At 38.7% G+C, this 26059-nt stretch overlaps 2 protein-coding genes across 4 annotated transcripts in view; both read left to right on the top strand.

Annotated features, from left to right (window-relative positions):
- The first annotated feature begins 2451 nt into the window (after nt 1-2451).
- Nucleotides 2452-26059, top strand: part of Nca (neurocalcin homolog) — a 501567-nt gene continuing 477959 nt past the window's right edge. The window contains exon 1 of one of the 2 annotated variants that reach the window (XM_065217349.1): nt 2452-3154. The gene's annotated coding sequence lies outside the window, so the exon portion shown is untranslated. Of the gene's footprint in view, nt 3160-26059 lie in introns of both variants that reach the window. The other variant, XM_065217347.1, reaches the window with a different exon arrangement.
- Nucleotides 10579-26059, top strand: part of LOC135697568 (neuronal calcium sensor 2) — a 419634-nt gene continuing 404153 nt past the window's right edge. For both annotated transcript variants that reach the window (XM_065217340.1, XM_065217344.1), the window contains exon 1: nt 10579-13939. The gene's annotated coding sequence lies outside the window, so the exon portion shown is untranslated. The remainder of the gene's footprint in view (nt 13940-26059) is intronic.

Below are 26059 nucleotides of genomic sequence, written 5' to 3'. Positions count from 1 at the left end.
CACGATGTAATTTGTTGCACGCATAAAACATCAGAATACATCCAATGACAACAGACCCTAACGTTACATTAGAATCAAACATCATCACGATGTAATTTGTTGCACGCATAAAACATCAGAATACATCCAATGACAACAGAACCTAACGTTACATTAGAATCAAACTTCATCACTTGACGCCTATGTCAGTGGTCTAACAACTCTTAGCGCGCTAATGGCATAGTTCCCCTGCCGCATAGAGAGTTGCCGCAATGATATTAGGTTAGCTAAGGTCAGTTAACTGACTGGTGGGAAACGGGAGCTTCAGCATTGACTGTTATGTACGCATTTTTATGATGTAATCTAACAACAATGGTGTGTAGTGTTTACACGATCATGTTTCTAATTCTAATGTGTTGTAAATATAATTGAAAGCATTTGAAAAGTAAGATTCTAGTGTTTTATATATCTAAAAACATTAGTAAACATCTACATTTGAAAACATTCAAACAACGTTTACTTTAAACGTTTTGTACATCTGAAAACATCAGAGAACAACAAACACGAAGTACAATTGAAAACATCCGAGCAACGTTTAGTTCTAACGTTGTGTACATCCGAAAACATCCAAAAAAGTTTGGTTCCAGCATCGGGAGGCATCTACGTTAGAAAACATCAGAATATATTTACATATAAAAACATCCGAACAACGTTTAGTTCTAACGTTTTGTACATCTGAAAACATCCTTAAAACGTTTGGTTCTAATGTCAATAGATTGAAATTTTTGACGTCAGACCGACATTAGAATGGCAAAATTTTGTTCCAAAATTTCTGATGTATACACTATGTTACGTTGCTTAAATACAACTAAATCATAATGTTTCCTAATGTTTGACATCAGGCATACATTTGATTTCGATGCTGATGTAGACATCAAAATCAAACGTTGGGCTAATGTAAATTTCTATTCGGGAGTTGTTGAAAAAACACTTGTGATGGTTATGTTATTCAGCAAGAGTGGTTGATTGTGTAGAAGCCATCAAATGAGTGATATATTCACTTTATTAGCTATGTTTTGTAGCTACAAGCTGAAAGTTGATTAGGATGTGTACAAAAGTGACATTAGTTGTTGTTATTCAGTGAGGCTGGTAAATTGAATAATGGTTGTGAAAAAGTTGAGTAAACAATTTTGCTAGATTCTGTTTGTAGCTGTATCTGCAGCTTTTTTTCAGCTACTTTACAGTACAACACTGCAAAAGTTGGCTTACAAAGCTGAAAATGTTATTGGGCTATACTCTAAGCAAACTCCGTAAGGCTAGATCATAGGTCAGGGGACCATTAGGGAGATCCCATCTAGTACGTCACCAATGCACGTTTGATTTGAAACTATCTTCCACTTAATACACTTATTCAATGACACACCTTGAACCAACTGGAACTCAGATTGTAGACGGAACTATCGTCGATCGATCTTAGTTTTCATTTCTGCTGTTTAAATTGATTCAATTGCGCGATTTGAACTTCGTCGGTGTTTGAACTGTCAAAGCAGAAATTTGGTATTAGAGTGCTAGAATAATATCACCTTAACGTGAATATATCTAAATATTGGAAATATATCAAGATAAATTGATGTTGTCTGGCCCCTTGATTCTAACTCTATTGCTTAATTGATCTTTATTGGTTAATTAATGGCATCAAGAAATGCGCAGAATATTGCGATACACTCAATTATTATTTTGCACGTACAAAGAATCGAAAAGAAAAGTAATGTGAAACGCTACCTTCTGGCAAGGGTTGCAAGTTAATTGAAAACCCTGCTGCCGAATTAATTATATGATTTGAGTAGAAGATCCGATAGATGTCGCCCCTTCAGTGGTAGGAAAATCATTTTTGCAGTATGGAAAATATCAGAAAATCCACGATTTGTGACTAAACATGCTTTCACAGAAGAAAACAAATAAACGAGTGTTTACCTTATCACCATAGTAATGTACTCGTGCATTTTTTGTGCATCTAAAACTGCCCATAAAGACGATAATGAATAAAAACTGAAAATTTTCATGCATTTTCAAATGGTTTCCTACCATTCCCATACATTCGAAAGTGACTGGCCCTCTGGATGTGGATGATGTCAAAAACAACAAAACATGATTAATTGCATTTTGTTTTCTCCGCCCATGATGATAATGCGTCCAACAAATAATGTTCTTACAACCTTCCTACCCCCGTAATGTTGGTCACCCTAGTTCGCCCTCATACGCTCGGGAAATGTGGGTGGGCTGGGGGTGGTGGAGCAAGGTGGTTGGGCACCCGGGCGAATCCTTCGGTGCGGAGCAGTGAAACATTTTTTGACAGATGGTACAGTGCGTGGGAGCGGGATGGCACTATAACAATAATCACTCGCACCTTGGGCTGCTGGCTGCTGCGCTGCTACTGCGGTGTAGGAGGAAAACACCTTATAGGCGAGTTCCAATTAGAACGAACGGGACAGTAGATCGACCAGGCATCGTTAGCAGCTCTACCAGAGAGACACCGAAAAAAGGCAAAAAGAAGGAAAAATAACTTTTTAGCAGCTCGTTGTCGTCGTCGTCGCGTTCGCGTTTTTCTTCCACACATATAGCCAGCAATAAGAGCGGTGCGTTCTTTTGGCAGGGCTCCGGATTTTCCCCGTGCGTGTGTGTATCGGATCGAAACGCGACCAGCAAGAGTTCTAGTTGTGGTTTACTACTGTTCTTAGAGCAGCGAAAACATTCTGAAGAAAAGTCGCGAGTGACCATCGTCCTCCCAGAAGAAGCATTGGATTCCAAGTCCAGTCGGTCAGTGCTCAGTACACAAAACAGGGAATCCTGTCGGGGTGCGTTCGTGAAAAAAGGAATCAACTTCTACGCTTTCGCCTACTCCTAGATCGACATTGCGAGTTCTTCTCCGCGTCTCGGTGTGCAGTTACTTGCGAATCTCGTGTCACACGGAATTCGTGCGAATTGAAAGGGAAAAAGTTGCAATCGGAAAAAAGTAGTGCCCTAAAATAGCACCCGCGGAGTGTGTGAAGCGAAAGAGCTGTCGGAAAAACCATCAAAACAGATAGGGAAAAGATCCTAGTGCAAATCCCCCCAGTCGGTCAGTGTTCCAATCGGAATCCCTGGCATTTCGGAATCGGTGGTGTTTTCGTGAGTGGTGAGGTGAAGCATAGAAAAGAGAAAACAAGTTCCAATAGGAACCCCCCTCGTCTTGGTCCGTAGTAAGTCCGTGAGTGGTGATTGTGCATTTTTCATGTTGGAAGAAGCAGCTGGATTCGAAGCGTAAACACTACTGCTGCTACTGTCGTTCCTCGGGGGGGTCGGGGTCTTCCTTTGCTTTGGAGGGAGCCTTCTGTGGGGGCCTAACAGGCTCAGCAGCAGCACAAGAGTGACCTCTAAAAGCACACACTCGGAGGAGGGTAGTACCTTAGTGGTTTGACAGCATTTAATATTGGCAGTAAACGAGCGAGGAGCGAGCGAGATAGAGAGGACCTGCTGAAGCAATGCAAAAAAAAAGTATTTCGAGATGTCGCAGTTTTCATCCATCGATGTGTCGTGTGTACAATTTCAGCGACAACGACGACGGCGGAGGGCCCCCGAAATCTATTGGAGCAAAAAATCCGCAAAAACGGGCGAACGAGACAGCATGCTACTGCTGCTGCTGCTGCTGCTGCTGGTTCTTGCAAGAGTCAAGAGATCGCTTTTGCTGCTGCTGCTGCTGTTGATGTTGATGTTTGCGCTGCTGCGATGCGATAGTCTCCGGGACTGTGGAAGGGTTGCCAAAGGTCGGGTGGAAGACTCCGAAGAATAATGTCTACATACAAACATTTCAACGTGATAATGCTATGACTGCAATGCAGCTTTGAACAATACCTTTGCTTCGATTTTATACAGCTATACATGTTGAATTTTGATAAATTGTTGCAATGTGTAAGTTTGTACTGTTCCTTAACATCCTATCATAAATTGAACGTTCCTTCTGGTACTCTATTTGGCACAATGGCATACCTGACTAATTTTTGGCTGGATTTGAACGTAAAATCCAAATCATTTTCATACCTTATGAACGATTGTATCCGGAAATCTGTTATCAATTAATCATATTGTCGAGCAGTTTTAGGTCTGCCATCTAGCAGCGATTTTAAGAAAATGAAACAATACATTCCAGATTTGTTTAGCTTTGCATAACAATGGAAACTCTATTTACTCTATTTATTTTCTACAAAATCCGCTGATTTTCGCAAACCAACTGATCGGCGAAATAACTCAGTTTACCGATTTTTGGGTCGCTGAATCTGAATCTTAAGATGTTGTTATCAAGATTTCTTCGGAAAAAAAAAAGAAATTGATCTTTTTTGAATCGTATATCCGATTTAAGGCTCCATTTACTTTGATGCATTTTCGAAAAATTCAAAAGCGATTTTTTTCGACGCATTTTTTTGATTACTCAAACCTCGCATTATTTTGTATAAAATAGCAAAAGAAATAGAATGACGCAAGCTTCTTGCAATCTGAAATGATGCATCGAAAAAAAAAAAAGTTTTTGAATTTTTCGAAAATGCATCAAAGTAAATTTAGCCTTAATGTGAAAATCTGTTGCTAAATGCCTACATTAAGGCGTATATTTAGCTGTTTTGAAACAAAACATATAGATTTTTTGCAGACTATAGGGGAAATTGCTCTATTGTTGGCCTACGGATCTAAGATTGGGCCCATTGCTAAAAATCTGCTATTTATCAATTTTATCTAGATGAACGCGTCATTGGGACGGTACTAATGGATATTTTTGGTCGCTATTGAAAATATAGTCGATTGCTGAATTTATGTATGGACCCAAATTAGGGACATTTAGGCCGACATTACATCCATTTCCCCTACCAGCCGAATATCAGCTTTCATTTACAGAAAGGGCTATTAGCGGGCTTGTTGGTTACTTGGGCGTGGCACCACTGAAGCCTATTTTATGTGGGTAGAAAGCGTGCAGACGTTCAAACTTTCAAAGGTTTTGAAAAAAACTTGAGACCAACGATACCTTTCGGATTTCTGGGTCTATTCAAAAGGTCCAATGTACGTTAATCGATTATCTTCAACAATTTTCGCATTGAATCATTGAAAACATTTCCGAATACGATCAACGTTCACAAGCAGAAACATCCCAAGCAACATTGCAAGTTTTATCGAGGTTTTAAAGCGTTCTACAAGTCTACAGAACCCTCATAAAACCAGAATGGTTACTTAGGATGTTGACTTTTAACAGCATTCGTTAACTGAACTGCATTTCAATGCAGTGTTCCACCGACTTATTCTAGTCCTAATTGCTCGAGAAAATTAATTTATGTTTAAATTTGACAGAAGTTTTCGAAGAATTATTAATATTGTTCGAGCGTTTGGAAATCTAATTATGAATTGTTTTGTATGATTATATATGTCATAATCATTATCAAGCAATGGTCGTAGGTACATGTCGAGCAGTTTTTATTTAGTTAAAACGCTGCTCATAATACGAAATACCCGGCTATAGTATGTTCTCCAAATTACTAGTGGCGTTTCTTTAACCTCAATCTACCTGTGCACCAACTCTCAAAACATAAACAATTATCAAAAATATTGCTTGCAATGGATAGATATCGAATAAACTAGAAGATTAAGTGTATTTTTCAACCGATTCGAGTATGAATATAGCATTAAATCTGGTTTTGAAAGTTGGTGCACAGGTAAAAAGTGAGGTTACGGGACGCCACTGCAAATTACTGAAACTGAAACTGAAAATTGATGTTATTTGCATCCATCTCAAACAATGGATCATTTTGTTTGTGAAGTTAAAAGTTATGTTCATTAACATTCACTAAAATTTTGAATTGAAGCAGTTTATGATGTTTGTAACTTATGCAAAAGAGGTTACAGAAGATTTTTTTTAAACTGAATCAATATTGGTGGTTGTTTTTCTATCGATGTTCCATAATTTTTAAACTAACCACTTCATTCCAGCATCTCAAAATGACGTTTAATATCACTAAAACTTCAAAATAAAACAATATTTTGTGATTTTATTTTCTTGAACCACGAGAAAAAAAGCAAACATTTGTGACCTTAAAAAAAGTATTTTGTTGGTCCAGTTTTGTGAAATCGCTGGTACAACATCACGTCTAAACTGCTTGACAAAGTGGTCCATTTAAATGGTCTAACGTTTGTCTGTTCGCGTCATAATTCTTCATATTATCGATACAGTTGAAAACCGGAATAACCCACTAGCGACAATCGATTTAACTATCGTTCTGTACATTGAACATAATGTTGGAAGTAGTGCGCTGTACAGTGCATCATTGTGCGATTACAACGCACTACATCCGACACTATATTTAACGTACAGAACGAGAGTAAAATCGATTGTCGCTAGTGGGTGCTACAGAGGTAGACGAACTGTCAAACTATTCTGTTTTTTTCTCGCGTTGACAGTTGTATGCCTACATGGGAAAGCAAACAATATTTCGACAGCGACATAAGCGCTGTTCTTCCTCTACACGGCCATAGCATCAAAGCTTACGTTCCATTAATAAACTTTCGCTAAAACCACGGTTACTCATGAACTGAACAAAAATCAACAATTTTACCAATATGAGTTACATTTACTCTAATTCTAACACAAATTTTTACTCAGTTTATGAGTAACCCTGATTTCTGCGAATCTGAGTAGCCGGAACCCAAATTTGAGTTTGATTCTACGGCCGTCTTTATTAACTATATTCTTCATGCCCTTGGGTAATTAATCACATCGAGCAGTTTTTAAACGACTTTCTACCAAAGATTTTTAGAAAATGAGGCAATAAATGGATCATATCATTCGATAAACTGCTCGTTTTCTAGCACTCAAACTTTCCCATGAAATAATATTTTGATATGTTTTTCTTCTAGAACCCCGAGAAAATATATTTTCACACAATCGCTGGTAGAACATCGTCGAAAAACTGCTCGAAAATATGATTGATTGCAGATATTTTAATCCTATAATAATTTAAATTCCCTTTACTCGAATATTGCTCCAAAATAAAGTTCGAGTGGATTTTGGGAAATGTCATTTTAAACTGCTCGAATTAACTGTCATTGATCTGATCCTTCAGGATATTGCTCACCCCCCATTAATGTGTATTGGGATAGCAGAACAACATTGCTGATATTGCTTTCTATAAAATTAACCACTTCATTCGAGTAGTATAAATGACGTTTCCAACCACTGGAACAATATTTTGAGATTTTTTCTTCTAGAACCACCAGAAAAGTAGGCAAAATTTGCGCTTTTCAAAAAGTAATTTGTTGGTCCAGTTTTGTAAAATCGATGGTAGAAAGTCACGCCAAAATTGATTGACAAAGTGGTCCTTAACCTCAATCTACCTGTGCACCAACTCTCAAAACATAAACAATTATCAAAATATTCCTAGCAATGGATAGATATCGAGTAAACTAGAAGATTAAGTCTTATTTTCAACCGAATCGAGTATGAATATGGCATTAAACCTGGTTTTGAAAGTTGGTGCATAGGTAAAAAGTGAGGTTGCGGAACGCCACAGGATTATAGGCCGCGCATTTTTTTTTAAATTCATCATATTTACCAAAATTCAAGCATTAGGTCCTAGTAACATTGATAGCTTCTCTTCATCGACTTTCTCTTTCGTCAATAACTTGGCTACAGAACCGTTTCTTGTCGTGGTTGTCGTATTAGAAGCTAGACAATACCATCGATCTGTGTGCTGGAAATAGCTGGGAATGTCATAACATAATCGTGAGGATGCAAAGAGAAAGTCGACGAAGATAATCTGTCAATGTTATTTAGGACCTAATGCATTGTTCACCTTGAACTGCTCGAAAAAAAAAAACAATTAACCATTTTATTCGAGCACTTAAAATGACGTTTACTACCACTCGAACTTTGAAATAAAACATTATTTTGAGATTTTTTCTTCTAGAACCTCGAGAAAAGTAGGCAACATTTGTGCGTTTCATAAAAAAATAGCTTGACAAAGTGGTCAATTAACCACTTTATTCAAGCCTCAGTTGAAATAACGTTTACTACCACTCGAACTTTGAACTAACAAAGTGGTCAATTTTTCACAACCCAACTGGCAACCCTTCCCTTATAGCAAGCACACTCGCATCGCATCTCCGCCGGAGTCCGGACTCGCTTGACTGCAGGTGTGGATGGGATCCAAATTCGGTAACATTCGCACACCCCCCCCCCCCCCCTGCTCTTTGCGACTGGTGAACTGGAGCTTCGTCGCAACGGGATGTGCATGTAGGTAGTTCTGAATATCAACGCGGCAGAGCGCAGCGAAAGAAGAGGGTCCCTTTTCCGGTCGTCATACCTATTCGTCTAAATGCCAAAATGTCACAAAATCGCCGGTAAAGGGCAGCCAGCAGTAGCTATCCGCCAACGACGATGAAATTGTATCCTACGTTATGTCATGCCGAGAGTTGTTGGTTGCGGCTCGATTCTATAATTATCAAAAAATTCGCGATTTCTTTGGCGGTGGGGTCGTATGATTCGTCGTCGTTGTCGTTGAGCAGGTCCCGGTCTCTCGCTCTTTCTCTCTATCCCACGGGGTGGGATGATACGAATTTTGTAGCAATTGTGTGCTGCAGTTATGCACATCCTATAAGAAATGTTTATAGTTCAACGGGGGGAGTTGGGGTAAAGGAAGCTGTGAAAGCTGATTTTTCTGTGTATGGACCAAGTTGGGAAAACGGAAGACGGGTTCGATTTAAGTAGGTCAGGGTTAAAAAGTGGAATTTCGGGTAATAATGTGAATGACAATGCGAAGCAGAGTGGTGACTGTGTTATGATTAGGTTTAAGAGAAGGATAGGATAAAAAGTCTAGGATGAAAAATGAATCTTAAAATACAGGAAGTTAGGGAAGACAGAATCAGAATCAAATCAATACCTATTACCAAATTAATTTGTAGTGTTTTCTCATCGATTAAATCAAAACATCCGATACTAACTTTAGCGAACTGAACGGCTTTGTAAAAAAATCGTATTTCCTTCCATACAGCAGTTCCACACCAAATTGCGAAACAATCTGACGCGGTCAATGTTCGGAAAATCATTCTCAAATCTCATTCATTGAGCTTCTCTGAGAGAATAAACTCGCGTGCGAAACTCATGCTCACGCACTCACACTTCGGTTCGCTTGCAAAAGGCATACAAAATATTGTTTACAAAAGTTAATAGGCCCTTTTCAGAAGTTACAGGTGAATAGGCGAATTCAAGAGAAACTAAGCGATCGTTTCAGCCTCTGGTGGTGAACACGGGAACCCTCAAAAGAGTGTGGACATTGTCGCCGTGAAGCATAGGAAGTGGAACATATTTTCACTTTTCCTGATTAATTTATCTGTCGCAGGTGCCTGAAACTATCATCCACTTGAAATACTTTGTTTTCTGTATCGATTTTGCAGTGATCCGGCTGGTCACTGCAAACTCGATACAGAAATCAAAATATTCCACGCGGATGATGATTTCAAGCACCTGCGGTGGATAAAATAATCAGGAAAGGTGAAAATATGTTCCTCTCAGGCTTCCAAATAGTACAGCCTCCTCGCGACAGTTGGTTTATACCTAAATTGACTGTTGCTTTGTGTGCTTTACTGCCGCTTGCTACCGTACGTTCAGATCTGAATTCGAAGTGTATTGGCAACAGCGCACGCACGAACGAATCAAAGCTGTATTAGAACAGTCGCATCTATACCCGCTTTGCTAAAATCATCGTGCTTGGAACGTAGTGAACCGAATGGGCTGTATTTATACAATTCTTTATGACCAGGTTCTCAATGTTTCTGTCGTCATAACAGCCTTCACAAATCGACGACATCCCTCAGCTTACCCAAGTGGCTGTCACGAGACATTATATACAATTGATATACGGCAGTGGAGTATGGAAGAAACCCAGAAGAATGATCCCGAACAGATATGTCGGCCCGATGTCGGATCAATGTAAGGTCAATTTATGGTCGACGTCGGCCAAATGTCGGGTCGATGTCGGGTCAATTTTGCGTTTATGTCGGGTCAATGTCGGGCCAACATCGGGTTGGGGTTTGGTAGAAGTCAGGTTGGTGTCGGGTAGGCTTATATTTTTCGCCGGAGACCGCACGTTTTTAAAAAAATATCGGATGAAAATTTTGCAATGGGCAGCACGAACGTGATAGCAACACCGAACGAGCTCCGGCGCCACACTGGTACGACACACAAACAAAATTTCAAAGACAGCAGCAACGAATCGGCAGTTCGACGGACTGCTTGTTGTATGTACGAGGAACGTTACGAATGACCATCCGAGGCTGTCATAGCCGAACGAACAAAATACATGACTGAGAACGAGCTGTCGTGTACTGCACAAGACGGCAACGTTGCATGTCGTATAACAGCCTCACTGTGGGCTGTCGCTTATAGCTCAATCTCAAGGCTGGCGTAGGGAAAAGAAAGCGACAGCCGTTGGAATACTGTCATGAGGCGGTACTTTTGGTATGCCTGGTTCCTCTTCCTATGCTTCACGGCGAAAATTTCCAGCCACATCACTATTTTTATGGTTCCTCTATTCAGCGTCAGAGGTTGAAACAATCGCTTAGTTTCTATTGGATTCGCCTTTAGAAACTAAGCGATTGTTTCAGCCTCAGGTGGTGAATAGGGGAACCCTCAAAATAGTGATGAGGGTGGAAAATTCCACGTGTAATATTTTGTTTTCTGTATCCGGTTTGCAGTGATCCGGCTGGTGCTTCCATATATTTTTGATGAGAAAAATTAAGATTTATAAAATTTTCCCAGCGGTTACGATCTTCCATATTTTTAATATGTGGTTATTTCACCTGTAAATCAGTTCAGAGCTGTAGATAATCGAAAAATAAGACCACTCCCGAAGGTCTTGCAAGTTGTGCAATAAAATGTACATTATTTTGAGTTTTGAAAATCGTCATTATGCTGTAAAAAAATGGATTTGATGACATTTCCTCTCAGATTCGGCTAGCGCACTCTACATTGATGGTGCATGAAGAGAGCCTATTAGGCCTGTCAGTCTTTCAGTCTTTTGTTTGGCATATTAGCGCTACCATTTCCGGTTCGAGTAGTAGTCGATTGTCGAAAATCGTTTCGAATGATCTGTTCCATTACAGCGGTAGAGTCATTTTTGAATTTTTCCGTAATTTTGCTTGAAATTCACACTCAGAACCCTACTCGTGTTTGTTGCTGTGCTGATAGTAGGTTTTCTACAGAATTAATCATATTTTCGAGCAGTTTTGAGACGACGATTTTAAGAAAATTATGCAATAAACTCCATATTTTCTAGCTTAGCATAAATGAGACCCTATTTGCTCGAGGTTCTGTTCAAAATATTGTTCCTCGAAAAAGTTCGTCAAGTGCTAGGAAACGTCATTTTAGACAGCTCGCATGATGTGCTGCAGCATGGTTGGAATTTCTTTAGAATAGGACAAATCGTTCGAGCATTTTTGCGGCATATACTATTCGAACTCGATCTCAAAAGTGATTCTCATTGGAGTTTCTTGTGAATCTCAATTAGTATTGTTGTGAATCCCAGAAAAGATACTTTTGAATCACAATCGGGAATGTTGTAACTTTCAATCGAGATTGTTGTGAAACCCAATCAGGATTCTTGTGACTGCCAATCGAGTTTTCTTGTGAATCTCTGTCAGGATTCTTGTGAATCCTTGGATTGTTAAGAATCCCAAATGGGATTCTTCTGGATTCCAATCTGAATTATTCTTAATTCCGAAATGGTTTTTTTGTGAATCCCAATACGCCTTTTTAATGCACCACCAACGTAGAGTGCGCCACGCGAGTTCGAGAAGAAACGTCAACCAAACCGTTTGTTTACATCAGAATAAGTATTTTCCCCAACGCAAATAACAGCATTTTTCATTCAAAATCTTGCCAATTTCTATCGGTAATTGTCTTTTTGTACGATTTTCCACAAATCTGAACTGATTTGCACCTTAACTATTGGCAAATCAAAGTTGGCACTCGTGGAGAATAGATGAACTATGAAAGTGATGATGGTTTCAAAATTTTCCACGGTGAGGTATACGAGTTCAATCTTAAAATGCCGTTATTTTGCAAATGGAGAATTTTATTTAAATCTGGTTAAAGCTACGTTAGTAGAAAACTTAAGGACTACTCATTAGATATATAATATAGGAAAAATAATTTCTTTTCAGATTTTTAGGTGTATGCATAGATTTTAGCTTTTCTACAAGTGTAGCAACAACCAGATTTAAATACAATGCTCCATTTTCAAAATAAAAGCATTTTAAGATTGCACTCGTATAGCTCTCCGTGGAAAAATTTGAAATCATCATCACTTTCTTAGTTCGTCTATTCTCAACGAGTGCCAACTTTGATTTGCCAATTCACACACAAGAAATCCGGAAGATCATAACCACTAAGGCACTTTTCTAATTTTTCATTATTCTCAACAAAAATATTCCTGAACACCAGCAGGATCTTTTCCAAAACGTTACAGAATTAAATTTTTCAACTGTAGATTAAGTTTTGCAGCATCTCAGATGAATCAATTTATCAGGAAATGTAAAAAAGTGTTCCGCTTCCTATGTCTCAAGGCAAAAATTTATGCTCACAACACTCTTTTTGACGTTCTCTTATTCACCACCAGAGGTTGAATCGATCGTTTAGTTCCCATTAAAAAGGCCTATCGGGACTGTTACGAATTCCTGCCAAATGAGATTGTTGTGCTTCCCAATCGGGATGCATTTCAACGCAGCTATCTCGTACCAATGCAGTTGAGATTACGTATCATTTCCAATTCCGCTTCGCTTTCATATGGAGCGATGATCCTATTTATACCCGCCTAAGTCACCATCCAACTCAATCAACAACAATGTAAGTCTCCTCGTGTCAGCCAGTCTCAATTAGCAGTCGAATCGGAAATCGATCCATTCTAATGGGACACAAATTTGCACCTCGTAGCTCACTCACCAGATTTCGCCCTCTTTCAGTTCGTCCCAACTGGCCTCTGGCACTCATCATCCTCGATGCCAGTGCGGCACTTGGGATCTACGTTTTTCATTCTCTGATGCAAGTACCAGCACAGAGGCACCTACTGCTATCGTAGCGATTGTCGATTGGCGATTTGCCAGTTTGTTCTTTTCTTTCGCTGCAAGGGGATTATAAATTTAACACGCCTCAAACACCGGTTTCTACTAGACTCTGCTCACGTTGCTACATAAAGATGGAAAACCGGCGTCGCCGACGGAAAAGTGTCGCATTTTCTCTGTCCCAATCGTTCCGGGCTGGTTCTCTGTTGTTGTTGTTGTTGTTGTTGTTGCTATTTTTCCCTACGTTGATATCTATTTTATATGTAAATCAGTCCTGACTCTCACGTTACTGGGCTGCTAGATGGCGAGAGACGAGTTGCCAAAAATGTCCCTCCGGTTTGCCGTTTTTTTCGACTGTTTTTTTTTTTCTTGCCCAACATTGGAAACAGACAGCATTCCGACTGCGACAAGATTTTGCTTGTGACCAATTAAAATTCCTACTGCCGCACCGACGGTGAAAAAGACTTCGTCACCAACCAACACACTCTGTCCCTGTAAGAGTGGAAGTCTTTAAACCAAAATTCAAACACTACATAGAAGAAGAGTAATTTGATTCCGATTCTGTCCGTGTAAGAGGAGACCCATATGTAAGGTCAATGGTTAGGTGTTAGGTAACATCCACCCACGTGGTGGATCCAGATTAGGCAATCTAAGCATCCGAAATCGACCAGCAGCTGGTTTCGACAGTTCCTCGCCAGTCATCGACCATCGTTATTTTCGTCCATCCATCCTGCCCGAGCAAGCTTCTCCTCTGCCATCGTGGGATGATCTGCCTGCCTGTACGTAGTAGTTCTTGGAGACTTTCTAGCAGCAGCTGAGCTGGAAGAAAAAGGTGAGTAAGCACATCAAATTCTTCCATATATTTACAAATCCAGCAATCGTAGCAAATTCTCACTTTCATGATTATTGATTGAACATTCGAAATTCGGCGGAGGCCATATGCTCCTGTTCGTTTGCTTCCTGCACTTTTCTTGCCCGTTTGTGTTATTCTCCGGGTATTCCGGATTGTTTTTTTTATTTGCTCATACAATTCTGACGGATTGAACTCATACCGAATGTAACCCTATTCGTTGAAAAAAAAACTCGTGAAAATCGCTCGCACCTAATGAAGACACGGTTCCGACTGGCGATGGATTCGATAGGATCCAAGAAGGCGAACGAGCGAACGAGCTTCATGACTGTGCAAAATTTTGATTTGTTTTTGTTCCTAATCCGCTTTGCTGCAATCATTCTTCGTGCTATCAAGGGAAGCGGTGTGCATCTGGACTGAGATCTAGCTGGGTGGATTGCTGGGTGGGTGTATTTGTCGGTTAGCTTCAGCTTAGCCTGCCTGACGGGTGATCTGAGTGATAGAGGTTGTTTGATGAATTAGAAGGCTTTGGCTTCTAATAGTATCGCAACTAGTGGGAAAACGTTCAGAGCATTACCCTCTTGGGTGCATTTGATCGACCCACGTTGCACCAGAGATTTAACCTTTTAATTGGTTCAGGGGCTTAAGATGTTAGTTTTGATCTGTTTTGATTTTGCTATCTTTTCGTGGAGGTCTGGTCATTTTTTGCAGAGTTTCTCGGTTGGAATCTACATTGGATACTAAAGTTTTGTCAGTATATGGTAGAGGGTATCGAAAACCTCTCACAAAAACTCCATAGAGCATTATAATGGTTGCTCATTAGGGTGGCCCAAAATAGCACTTTGTCTGGAAACGTGACGGCAAATTATAGCCAAGGATGTTACAAAAGAACTTTTGTATGACGACAAATCTGAAAAACGAGATTTAGAGGTAGCTACCACCAGTAGTCGCGGATAGCGATCTAGCATTCGTGCTAGGGAAATACTGTGATGTAAAGCATGTACTGCCGCTCTTCGCATGTCGGTCCCATGGCAAAAATCAGCAAGCCGAGAAAATCGCATTTTAAGCTTGATTCTTACCAGTGCTTCTTATGTGATGAGACAACCAATTTGACTGTCGTTCCAAACTTTTTCAGAACAAAGTCTATGAGTTCATCCAGTATTGTGAAAATATGGGTGATCAGCTACCATTTGCATTGTAAAACTCAGTTTTGATAAAAATTGCTTTGGGACCGACATGCGAAGAGCGGCAGTGTATTTCGGGAGAAATTTCCAGTTACCCTGGGACTTGATATGCTGACAGGTGTACGGGGAATTTAAGTGGACGTAAAAAAGGAGATTCCCAACTCCCTGCATTTCCTCACTCGGAAGGGGAACATATTCTATCAAGGGAACGACGCGTATTACTACTACAAATTCGGGATAATGGACTATACTGAGAAGGAGCGGATAAAAGACGAAGAGGTCCCTCATTAATATGTATTGATATTAAAAAAACTGGTTTTTGGCTCCGTGGAGTCCTCTTGACATTTCAGTCTTTCAAATAAACTAATTGCAGGGTAGCGAGTCACTTTTTAGTGACTTGGTCACTTTTTTCAAGTCAGTTACTAAAAAGTCTCTTTTTTTAAGGTCAAGTCACTAAAGTCACTTTTTCTTGTAATAAGTCACTATTTTCAACTTTTTAGCGTGAGTTTATTTCAAGATTGATTATTCTTTGCGTTGTGACGTTTAATCGACTTTCTCTATATACAGGATGTCTACTCATTTTTCTGGATAAAATTACCTGAGTTTTCCAAGTATGTCAGTCCAAGATCTAAAAATATTCAATATCTTCAAAGTTTCGTATTCCATGTACAAGTTCAAGATATTGAATATATTCAAAGTGCCAAAATTAAGTAAACAAAAAAATGTTTTATTTCAAGTTCGTAATTAACTTTATGGAAGATTACAGATCTTCGATGCAGTCCCATTAACTTTACAACAATTGTAGGAACTTGGGAGAAGTTCTGAGGAATGAAAGGAAATGCTAAGAATTTCAGTGAAGCTCTATAAACAAACTGCAGAATCATAAGGGAAGCTAACACGCTGAAAATATGGGAAACTTACTGGGAACTTTTATGAAGTTCCTAGAATCTCAGAGAACTTCACAGGTGTCAAGCGAACTTGAGAAATTTAGAAAACTTTAGGGGAATTGTGCAAATTTTTAAGAAGTTCTAAGCACCTCAGAATAGCTAACTAGATTAAAAATCTATAATCGAAAATTTAGATAAATTCAAGATAGTTCCATGATGTGCTGAAAAACAAATCGAGAGCCCTTAAGTCCCGCGAATATCATGGAAAGTACAAGGACCTTCAGAGAATTTATGAAAACTTCAGATATATTTCAGAAAATTCACAGAAGCCCACATAATTTCAGGGAAATTTAAAGGTGTTTACGGGAATTCTATTTATTTCCGAGCAGAACCAGATCTTCAATAGAACTAAGAACTTTATGGAAGCTTCGAGAACATCAAGACTGGTCAGAGAATCAAAGGGCAATTCAAATAATTTCAAGGAAATATTAGAAACCTTAAAGAAGTTTCGAGAAACTCAGTGAATTTCCGAAAACTTCAGCAAAGCTCCGAGAAAATTCCTGGAAATTTTATGAACATCCGGAAAACGTGAGAGTATTTTAAGGATGTAATATCATGGATATTTCAAGAACTTAAAAAAATTTAGCTAAGTTGATTAAAGAAAATCAACGAAGTTCCATTAATAAAAAACCGAGAACTTTTAGCAAGCAAATTTAGATATTTTTAAATAGTTTAAGGATATTCAGCGAAGTTCCGAGTACTTCGAGGACGATCAGATAGCTTCAGAAATCCCATTAACTTAAGGAAATTTGCAGCGACTTACAAGGAGTTTAGTCGAATTATAGGGTATTCCAAGAATTCTATGCCGGATTATTGACCAAATTTAGAAAACTTCAGGTAAGCATAGATAAGTTCAGGGAAAATCGAAGAACATTTTCGAAACTTCAAGGCAAATTAATTGATTTCAGTAAAGTTGCGGGTTTTTAAAAAATACTGATAAATTCAGGGCAGTCTAGAAAACTTTAAAGAAATTCAGTAATCGTTTAGGCACCCGGAACGTCTGGACTATTGAAGAAGTTTTAAATTAGTGTCGCAAATTTAAGGGAAGTTTTATGAACTTAAAAAAAAATTTGAGAACTTCAGTGAAAATCTAGTTCTAGTTCTAGTTCTAGTTCTATTAATTATTTCGTTCTAATTCCATGAAAATTCCGGGAGAACAAAACTTCCATAAATTTAGAAAAACTTCACAGAAGGACAGTGGTCTTCAGAAACCAAACAAAATATATATTTTTTTTTAAATTATTCCTTACTGAAGACCAATCCACTGTGAATGTTAAAGTTCAAAGTGTGAATGAAAATAACGAGAAATATTTAATGGTTATATTTTAAAATCAATTATTTTCTTTAAAACATCCATTAAACAAACAAAAAACAAAAAAAATTAACATTCAAAGTGTTTTTATGTTACTTCATACGCGAAGTTAACGATTTTCAGAGTTGGTTGGAAATGCTAACATGAAGCTTTAGAGTGATGATTTATTAGCTAGAGAATGATCTTTAGAAGAGGGTAGGTGGATAGTTCCGTTAGAGTACGGCAGTATGAAAATTGAATAGAAGTTGAAAATGAGCGAAGGGCCATTAATGCGACAGTTTTTAAAGATAGACGCACATTTTTGCCTAACCCGTACGGCACGTATGTGCGTCCCTCTTTTTGCTCATAAACTGACTGCGGCTGTGGAATAGTTCTAGCGACGTTGCCTGTGGACTTGGAGACATACTTCAAGTACCCGCGTACATCGTACGGGTTAGGCAAAAATGTGCGTCTATCTATAAAAACTGTCGCATTAATGGCCCTTCGCTCATTTTCAACTTCTATTCAATTTTCATACTGCCGTACTCTAACGGAACTATCCACCTACCCTCTTCTAAAGATCATTCTCTAGCTAATAAATCATCACACTAAAGCTTCATGTTAGCATTTCCAACCAACTCTGAAAAAAATTAAATTCTTTGAGACTTCCAGGTATTTTAGGGAAAGAATAAATCCTGAGCATTTCCGGTTATCCAGATTTTTGAAGTTAGTAGACACCGTGATTAATACCGTGGGTTTGGTTATAAACTTTCTATTGAACCTTTCGCTTTAAAGGTTCATATCGTACATAGGTGTTTATTAGATAATAATTGAATAAGTCTAAAACATCAAACATTTATATGATGCGCCTTCTCTTAGGTCACTTTTTAGTCACTATTTTTACAACTATAAGTCATTATTTGGTCACTTATTTCTGCAACATGGTCACTAAAATCACTATTTCTGACAGCAGTGATCGCTACCAGCCCTGTAATTGAAAAAAAAAAATGCAAAAAATCCTGCCAAACCCTCCCAAACCTTTTTGTTATTTTTTCTTAAAATTCTTATAAATTATTTTAGAAATTCTCTTGAAACTATATTCAATCTAGTTTAAAATTCAACAAAAAATATTGTGAGATTTATTAAGAATTACTTTCCTCTGGAATTATTATCCATATTTCCTTGCAGCTCCCCACTGAATTTCTCTTTAATTAATTGATCGATTAGATTAAGATTAAAAGATTTTCGACCGCAGATAATCATTAGGTATAATTTCACACAGCAAAAAAATAATTTTGATATCACATCAAAGTGGATGCACTACAATTATGTCGAAAATTTCATGTAATTTTTATGACCACATAAATAAACAAATGCAGTAAAAGCAGCGTAATGTCAGTTCATGCATTGTATTAATGATAATTTTGTCCTTTTTAGCAAGTAATATTACACCATATTTTCGACATGATTGTAGTGCATCCACTTTGACGTGATATCAAAATTATTTTTTTGATGTGCAGGTTTAATCATCATTATGTTTCGCTTATTTAATTCACTTTGGAATGCTCTTTGAAATTCCTTACGATTTGCTTTAGAGTTTCCTACCTTAGAACCTGTAGTTCTACTTATAATAAAGAATTTCTATGCGTAAACTATCAATTTGGCCTAGTATCCTATGAATTATTTACATGTAACCCAAATTAATTTCAAAACTCCAAATTCATCCAAATCCAAAGTTCTGGAAATTCATGTTTCTATTCAACAAAGATGGGAAGGGGGTTTCTCCGGTCTTCTGCATTTAAAATAAGAAGTCGTAACTTTTTTTTCCAGTGACATCAATTGCGGAAATCACTCATGTCGGCATCCCTTTTTCCATTTTAAGCTGTTTATATGAAACCGGGAAAATCCGGGAAAAACCGTAAATTTAATTCAGTGGCCCGTATTTGTCAACGTGGATTGCTAGGATCGAGACAATCCAATGCTAATTCGTGAGATATGACTTTTGCGATCTTCCATGGCTTGGTGATAAGCTCTTGGAATGCTCCCGGAAAAGATGATTATACCGTTAGGAGAGACGAAAATCTCTAGATAAAACCTGTTATTGAGTCGGAGTCGGTACTTATGCTAAAAAATGCGTCTGACTCTGACTCCACGACTGCTACTCCGACTCCACAGCCCTGCTTCCCTTTCTCTGACATGAGATGCAGAGGTTTCTATCCCAAGTAACAATTTTGGTTTTATGGAGGTTCTGAAGACCACGACTTAGACTTGAAGGATGCTTTAAACCTCATTAAAATTTGGAATATTACTTGGGTACCTCTAGTAAAAACGGAATTCTAACTAGTAATCCTTCCTTTCCCCGATGACTTCTCATTTGAACTTAATCAATGATTTTTTTTCAGTGTAGGACTACTGGGGTATCTCTAATAGCTCTCATGAAGTAATTTTCTTTGAAGGAATGGAAAGACCGAAATCAGACGTAAAGTAAAGAGTAAAATACTCCCAAATAGTGACCATCACGTAGCATTCCTGTCAAAATGCTTACAGGTCCTATATTCACATTTAGGGCTATGATCTGGTGCTTATAAGCATTGACAGAAGTAGCCTTGTGCAGTGTTCATATAATGTCGATTTGGAGCTTTATTATTTTCAGTATTTTATACTGAATTCTAGGGATAACAAGAAGGTATTTCAGCAAAAATTCCAAGGTAGTTTTGGGAACAACTTTTTGAAAGTTTTGATTAGCATTCTAAGTCAATTGTGTGAGTTCAAATTAGATGTTTTAGGTACACTACCGATCATAAGTTTGAGGACATCCCCAAAAAACCATGCAAATGTGTTTTGTTCAATGATCTCTCATTTTACGTTCAATTTTCGATCTCCAAAGGTTATTTGAATGGCATGAATGGTATAGCATAAGTGTTCTACTACTACTTTTATTTCATAATTTGCCAACCTAATTCTGAGAAAATCAGTCACGATTCTTCAGAGTAAATTTTGAAAAATATTGTAACTTTGGGTGTACTTTTAGCACACAAAATTTCAAAATTATATTGAACAATTGGCTACGAGGAATGTTCCATTCAATACCTTTCAAATGATCTAAAGAGAACGAAAATGGGACGTAGCATGACAGAGATATGAACATAACAAATTTGTCATGTTTTTTTTGGGGTGTCCTTAAACTTATGATCCGGAGTGTAGTTCTGGAGGAAATTGCACGTTGATTGTGAAGAGGATTGCAGATCCATTTCAAATGAATATTCTGAATAAGTTCGAGAATATTGTTTAGAGTTTTAGAGTTCTGATGACATTTCCACAAGGAATCAAAAATATCTTAAAATGACAAAATGACAAGCGATCAACGAACCGAATAATAACGCTATGTCAGAAGTGCAAAGGAATAATGATATAATCTTCTTCCTTCTTTTTGATGACAAGCAGCCCGTGCGACACAGCTCATTCGGGGTGGTAGAAGGAAACGAACAAATTGTTGACAAGCTGCTTCACGAGGTAAACCCGAAGATGATACACGCATGTTAATGGGAATTTTTTTGTTATGTCTTTTCTCGATTCATATCAAGCTTTGTCCTCATCCGTGTATATTGCAACAAAGCAGGCAAGCAATATATCATTATCATTCTGCCACTCTGATCGAGCCATGTTACAGAGCGAGTTTGTCATGGTAGTCGTAGCAACCGTTTTGTCTGTATCGTTGTTTACTTTATGTTATGGATTTACTGCATTTTCATAACAATTTCGAGGGTATTGCATTCTGAGTAGTGTTTCCATTTCCCGGTCTTTTTGACTACCTGGGAATTGGAAAATAGCAGGTGGCTCTCCCCGGGAATTCCCGGGAATCGGGAAATAATTATATCCAGTAACCAGAAAGGTTAATCATAATATTCATGTTTTAATTTCTGTTGAACGATACATGAAGGGTTCTGATTTTTCCTAAAATTGTCTGCCGACGACGAGTATTTTTCCTTTCCTTTCTATGAATTTTCTTGTGGTACTGCCCGGAAGTTTCTCCTTTTTTTCCCGAAAACTTCTTCCAACTTCCTCCGGATGAAGTTTTACTTCTAAAGTCAGGTCCAGTTAGAAATCGGACACATAAAATCAGGTGTTTCTCGGAATTGATCTGAGATGCTTATACAGCTTCGAGTCCATCGTTTTGATGGTGATGAAAAGCTTGGTTTTGAGTCCGCAGCTGCAAATTCCTTGCCGGATCATCAGTTTCCGGGTGAATTTAGCGGCGAAAACAAACTTGAATTTGCTGGGGATATCATCCCGTACTGTGGTCAAATAAAAGTTGAGAACATCTCCAACGGTAGAAGCGGCAATTTTCAACTTTTTCGCGATATTTCGAATTGACCACGTCGGGGCTTCGATCTATTTTATTTTCTCGTTTTCCATATAGTACAACTTTTTTAATACTGCACGTATCAAGACGAAACTTCAGTGGCACTGGTGGTGTAGTGGTAAGCGTAATTACCTCTCACCCCAACAGGCCTGGGTTCAATCCCAGTTGGCGCCGTCGGGATCTTCTGAGGCATAACATAGGGAAGTAAAGCCGTTGGTCCCCGGTTCATGAGTTGATGAGTCAATAGGTAGGATCCAGGTGTGGGAGCTGCCTCCCTGGCGTCGGTAGTATTGGTGCTCAGCACGGAAAACAAGATCGACGGAAAACAAATCAAGGAAAATAAAAAGACGAAACTTTCACCACTGAAACACGTTTACCGCTGTCAAAACACTCCAAATCCGACCACTAGAGGCGCTGCTATAGAATTAACAATGTGTCCGGATTCTAAGTCGACCAGACTTTAATTATTTCCCAAAATGATTTCTACAAATGTTTCTGGTTTCTCCTGGAAAGTATTTCCGAAGACATCTCCCAGAATTCTGTTTTGCATTGTGCGTCTTCTGGATTTGTTTTGAAAGTTTCTTCTGGCTTTTCCAAGAAGTTTTTTTTTCCAAACTACAACTAGACTACAGCAGTGACGTGCTTGAACGCGTTCATACTTTGTTCAGAATCTACCGAACCGCAAGATGGCAGTTGCACACACTCCGTTCGTTTTTCAACGTTCGAACGTAACCGAACTATGCGTTGAACGAGTGCAAACGGACCGAGCAAATGGGCGAAACGATCGCTTCGTGTGTACGTGTAGAGTAGAAAACGCGTCGTGTAGGTTTTTTCGTAGCCAAAAATTACGAACGGTGCGTGCAACTTTTCGAACGGGGTAGATGTGAGTAGAGTCGACTCCAGTGCTGTGATCATTTGTAGGAAACATTTATATTATTCGCCCTTATTCTCGTTTTCGTTCGAATCGTATTTTTAATACAAACATTTTTGAAGCAAACAAATACGGTTCGATCGAAAATGAGAATAAGGGCGATTGCCTGTACCGTCTTCATGAGAGAATCTGTCTTCGCGTAATTCGCCCCGTTATCTGTGGTGACAGAGTACAGTTTCTCGATTTCCAGACCAAATCGTGACAAAAGTTTGAAAACTTCGTCACGCATGTTTTCCGCAGTTTGAGCTACCTTCATATCAATTAAACAAAGGGTACTTCCCACACCCAACCGGGGGATGTAAGATTCGCTTACAATTATGTGTGATTCATCATCAGAGGATGTTAGTGGAGACCGCATGAACCGAGGATGCGATATACCTAGCTGCGGTCCGATGTAAGAGAATTGGAGACCGAAAAATGTGGAGTGTATTAGTGAGTGAAATTAATAATGTCGAAAAAATAGAAAAAAGGTTGTCGACTGGACTCGAACCACGGACGTTGCGACTATCAGACCTGTGCTTTCTCCATGCTTCTGAATATGGTTAGCCTAAAAGCAAACATGAAGCGCTCATTTTCTCGCATGCTCGACTTCGTATGCTTTTTCTGCTGGAGAGATTCGAGACAAGTGTATGCGTCGTTCTGGAATGTTCTACAATGTGCGTTGTTCTACAAGCTTACTGGTATAGTCGAAAGCGTAGATGGAACACGAAATAAAAAAAGACAAAAAAGCATTACATCACCTGCAAGGTCAATTTCTAACATTCGTTGCGATGTTCATGAACAGAGGATGATAGGAAACGGAACTAACATTCATTGTAATAGATTTTTGGTTTGCGTGCAAGTAACATTGCAAGCTTAATAGAGGTTTTATAGCATTCTAAAAGTCTAAATCATGGTCTACAGAACCGTGATAAAACCAAAATTGTTACTTGAGCTACCACCATTGATCTTTTTTTCATGTACTGTGTGTTCGCACCTAGGATGCTTCGTCTCTTTATTGACGCTGAATCCAGCTTCAAGCTTCCAATTCCTTCGTGATTTGGTCTTGAAACCTTTTAGCTACCTCTCCAATTCGCGAATATTCTTCTGGGTAACGGGATTCACCTTGAGAGCTCCTTCGATTTTTGTCATAATGTCGTAAATCCATGGTTTGTCGAAGACTAACAGCTTCTGTCACCATTTTGAAGCAGGAGGTCATGTAAATTCATTGAAGTTGTAGTCAACGTGCATACCAACTCTTCAGCATCGGGGTCCAGATCAAATTTTGAGAACTTTTCCGGCTGCAGGTCTTTGAGATGTCTTTTTTGATTGCTTTTTGATGTCGGCATTCAACATCCTGCTGCATAATTTACATTTCGCTGGTGGAGTTTCTAGGTTTCCGAACTGGTTTAAAATCTTGCTAACGTCTTCCTCTGTTTATTTCCGTTTAGACGAAGCAATTGTGGGACCGCTTTTGCTGAAATTGTATTTAAAATAATTCATAATTCATAACTTAAAATCATACAAACCTTACCCAAGCAGGAACGAATATTTCTATACCATAAATTGGTATGGATGAGCCTGATATAAGAGGTAAAATAACAATTAATGTTCCCACAATACCATTCCAATACCAAATTTTGCAAATGCAAGTATATTTTTTTGTTATTTACAAAGTATTGGGTATTGATTAGTTATTTTCTCCTGTTCGGGTACCTACACGGGAGCTCAGACAATTTTGACACTATTTGTTTTGTGAATTTATTTTATCCGCGCTTAAGGTTCAATTTACTTTGATGCATTTTTTTAAATTCAAAAGCAGTTTTTTTCGACTCATTTTTTTTATTGCAAAAAGCTTGCGTCATTTTCTGTAAAATATCAAAAGGAATCGAATAGTGCGAGCTTTTTGCAATCTGAAATAATGCGTCAGGAAAAAACTGCTTTTGAAATTTTCCAAAAAGGATCAAAGTAAATTGAACCAAGCACTCTGTAGACTAGGAGACACGAATGGCGGGGAAATTGTTTTATTTAACAGCGTATTTCTGTTTCAGAACAGTTTTAGATGTACTTATTTCTTCAACATCCTTATACATGTAATATTCACTCCATGCTAATATTGTTTAGTTTTAAACAGTTCTATAAGTTTAAATTTTTCTGCGCAGTACATAAACGCCGTTCGAAAAGTTGCATGCACCGAGCGTAAGTTATGAAAACAGAAAAACCTACACGAAGCGTTTTCTACGTATACACGAAGCGTACTTTTCACTCATTCGCTCGGTTCGTTTGCACTCGTTCAACGCATAGTTCGGTTACGTTCGCAACACGAGCACCGAACCAAAGACATCATATCAAGAAGACTGGCAACTTTGCGAGAATCCAAGCGACAGATACAATAGCGCTGCGCTTGAGTGAAGGTGGAAGCAACACATAGAAAAATGAGCAAATACACAAACCTTTCTTCTGAGGATGTAATCTTTGCTATCAAATTCGTTCGAAGTATTTACCTTTGAGCAGCAGATGACGCGATTGTACCTGTCTCATAGTGTTCGTATGAGAAAATGAAAGAGTTGCCAGTCTTCTTGATTTGTTGTCTTTGACCGCACGGAGGATGTGCAACTGTCATCTTTCGGTTCGGTTTATAGGTGCTGAACGAATTGACCAAAAAATGCGATATAGCTTGGTGTAAAAATCAGCTATTTCCAACGGAACCGGAGTTCGGAATTTCCGTATCAGGTACAATCCAGGGTATCTGACTTAGCCAAAATCACTTATTTTCGATTAAAGGGTGATACGGTCAAAATTTGGTCAAGGGAAAACGCGTGTAAATCGGTGAAATCGTTTATTTAAAAAATCAAATTAAATTTCTTTTTCAAGTTCAATTAGTATAAAATTCAGGAAAAATATTCAGTTAGGCTTCCGCTTTTCCAAATCCGAATTGCCGGGCCTTACGCTTGACCCCTGCCATCAGATTTTGTACAGCCACCTTGTCCACCTTCTTCGCCGCAGAAAGCCAGTTTGCCTTGAACTGCTGCTCGCCCTTAGCAGTTTTTTTTGGTCTTCTTTAGGTTCCGCTTGACAATAGCCCAGTATTTCTCAATTGGGCGGAGCTCTGGCGTGTTGGGAGGGTTCTTGTCCTTGGGAACCACCTGCACGTTGTTGGCGGCGTACCACTCCATGGCCTTTTTACCGTAATGGCAAGATGCCAAATCCGGCCAAAACAGTACGGAACAACCGTGTTTCTTCAGGAAAGGCAGCAGACGTTTATTCAAACACTCTTTCACGTAAATTTCTTGGTTGACAGTCCCGGAAGCTATGAAAATGCTGCTTTTCAAGCCACAGGTACAGATGGCTTGCCAAACCAGATATTTCTTTGCGAACTTTGACAGTTTCATGTGCTTGAAAACATC

The sequence above is a fragment of the Ochlerotatus camptorhynchus genome, unplaced genomic scaffold (genome assembly GCF_037179485.1).
Source record: "Ochlerotatus camptorhynchus isolate MF236.1 unplaced genomic scaffold, CSIRO-AGI_Acam_v1.1 ptg000074l, whole genome shotgun sequence".
Taxonomy (NCBI): Eukaryota; Metazoa; Arthropoda; class Insecta; order Diptera; family Culicidae; genus Ochlerotatus; species Ochlerotatus camptorhynchus.
The sequence above is the reverse complement of the archived record's forward strand: the minus strand, read 5'-3'. Positions and strand labels throughout refer to the sequence as shown.